Source organism: Halichoerus grypus, chromosome 3, assembly GCF_964656455.1.
Source record: "Halichoerus grypus chromosome 3, mHalGry1.hap1.1, whole genome shotgun sequence".
NCBI classification, from domain to species: Eukaryota; Metazoa; Chordata; class Mammalia; order Carnivora; family Phocidae; genus Halichoerus; species Halichoerus grypus.
In genome coordinates, this window is record NC_135714.1 from 142948823 (window position 1) to 142951751 (window position 2929).

General features: G+C 36.0%; 1 pseudogene; it reads left to right on the plus strand.

Annotated features, from left to right (window-relative positions):
- Nucleotides 1-1466: 1466 nt before the first annotated feature.
- On the plus strand, nucleotides 1467-1819 carry LOC118548257 (ubiquitin-conjugating enzyme E2 variant 1 pseudogene; annotated as a pseudogene).
- The last annotated feature ends 1110 nt before the right edge of the window (nucleotides 1820-2929 follow it).

Below are 2929 nucleotides of genomic sequence, written 5' to 3' on the forward strand. Positions count from 1 at the left end.
TTAACATTTACTCATAACTTTCATTTCTTTTCTTTGACTATTTGGTTAACATTTGATTAACATTCTGGCATCAAGCCACCTTAGTATAAATCATTCAATTTATACTATATATAAACCAAGTTTTGTTTTACTTGAATAAATTTGACAACAACTGACAAATATCATAAAGTTACCTCTCCAGTTAGCTTTTTGGTGGGAGTCACCTCAGAATTCCTTCTGTTTTTTTCTTTCATCTTTGATCTTTTCAGAGGCTATGAAAATTCATACTTCATTAATCTGGCATAAATTAGGGAAGAAAGCATTCCATCTGTATGGATTTTCTAGTTTTTGAATTTTAATAGCGTATGTCTTTTCTGAATTATGAAATGTTTCCAATCTTCAAACATAACTTAAAAGTTTATTACCTACCTAGCTCAATTACAAACTTTGTATTTTAAAATTTTTTTTTTTTTTTTTTTAAGATTTTATTTATTTATTTGACAGAGAGAGACACAGCGAGAGAGGGAACACAGGCAGGGGGAGTGGGAGAGGTAGAAGCAGGTTTCCCGTGGAGCAGGGAGTCCAATGCGGGGCTCGATCCCAGGACCCTGGGATCATGACCTGAGCCGAAGGCAGACGCTTAACGACTGAGCCACCCAGGCGCCCCCAAACTTTGTATTTTAATGTTGAAAGCAGATTCAGTGAACTTCTGTGAGGAATGAAGAGAGGGAAAATTACTTGGAAAATAACCATTGGAAACTTTTTTTGGTGTGTTATTCATTCAATATAAAATTGTATTTACTAAAAATTTATTTAATAATAATATTCTATCCCTGTTATGAAGAGAACTTTCAAAGAAGCAGCTCTTTCAGGAAAGCATGTGTTAACGGTGTTAAAAAAAAAAAAGAGAGAGACTATTTCTTCTGTTATTCATTAGTTCCTCCTGCAATTCATTATTAGGAAGGTATTAAAACGGCCACTTTTTTTAGGAGGATCCCATTTCCTGCAAATTTTACAGTGAATAGAAAAGAAAGAAAGGAAGTGAGGGGAAGAAAGAGGGAAGGAAGTCAGGAAGGAGGAAAGAAAAAAGGACAAAAGGAAGAAGGAAAGGAAGGAAGGAAAGAAGGAAGGAAGGAAGAAAGGGAAGAAGGCAGGAAAGGATGGACAATAAGAGAAGGAGCTTATACTAGTAAATTTTTAGAAAATTCTGGGTCCTTTATCTACCTTGAAATTTAACAATGTCTGATTTTATCAGAAAGATCTGAGGTGAAAGGAAACTGTCATTTCTTATTTAATTCCATATATTTTTTGAGCAAAAAGAAACTGTTGCTTTTTATTTAATTCCACAAAGATTTTGAGTGATCTACCAGTAAAAAGGATTGACAAAAACAAAGGCTTGCAAACTATTGGAAGCAGGGGAAACAAAAAGTAAGTAAGCAATAGAAGTAGGATCAATTAGGAGTAGGAGATGGTACAGTTAGCTGAGATCTAGAAGATGATGCAGACATGACACTTACAAGATGGACTGGGATGATGATTAGGCCTCCAAGAACAATTTATGAAAACGAAATATACAGCCTTAAAATAGAATGTGGACTTAAATACCCAGAAGCACCCCCCTTTGTAAGATTTGTAACAAAAATTAATATGAATGGAGTTAATAGTTCTAATGGAGTGGTGGACCCAAGAGCCATATCAGTGCTAGCAAAATGGCAGAATTCATATAGCATCAAAGTTGTCCTGCAAGAGCTCCAGTGCCTAATGATGTCTAAAGAAAACATAAAACTCCCTCAGCCACCTGAAAGGACAGTGTTACAGCAATTAATCAAAAAGAGAGGGAGGCCCTCCCCCCATTTGATTTAAGTGTTTTCCACAGTAGTACATTTTCTAGATATATCTTGTAGACCTCAAAGTACTGGAAAGGAAGCTCCCATTCAAAGGCAATTTATCTTAACATACTGCAAATGATACTAATTTTTTGTCCATTTAATATATCTAAGTTGTGCTATAACAACAAAAAAAGTAAGCAATAAAAATAGGATCAATATAATTATATTGCATGTTAGAAGCTAAGAAATGCCATGCAAAAAAAAAAAAAAAAAAGAAGTAAAGTAAGATAAATAAGGAGGGAAGGTAGGGAGGGGAGACTACTTAGTGTAGTGGGACACTTACTAATTGTGAAGCTGAAATAGAAACAAAAGTCTCAAGTTGGTGAAGACATTGGTCATAGACACTGAGGAAGAACAGCCCAGCCAGAGGAAAGACATTATAATGACCTTAAAAGGGAATCATAAATGGTGAGTTTGACAAAGAACAAAGTGGCAAATATGACCTTGTAAGAAAGAGTGAGTCACTTCTGGGAGGGGAAATGGAGGGGTTTTGACTAAAATGTGAAAATAATTCACTTAGATTTCTCTAACTGCTGGTTTGACAAGTGTGTTTGTGTGTATGTGTATGAATATGTGTGTATATAGTTAATTATTTTAAGGTAAAATCTAGATATAGATTAAAGCACAGATCTTAAGTGTAGAATTTGATAAGGTTTTGTTGTTGTTTGTTGTTTTTGCATTTATTTTATGCAGAATTTACTCCTGGGCCATAAGTTTTTGTTTTTCAGTTTCTTTTGGGATATCTTTTTCTTCCGTGCAACCTCCTCTTCTGGTTTAGGAACAGTCTGCTCTTTTTCAGTAAGGATCATCTCAGTGTGGCAGGGAGAGCTCCTGTATGGGTTAATCAGACCAGGAGCCCTGTACGTTCTATGCCGCATCTTAGGGGCTTTGTTCACCTGGGCGTGCTCCATGACTAGAGAATCTACATCTAAACCCTTAAGTTCAGCATTACTCTCTGCATTTTCAAGCATGTGCAATAAAAATTCAGCACTCTTCCTGGGCTATCGACCCTGTGTCCAGCCCCATGGTTTGGCCTGGGCACACCTATCAACTCCGCCATT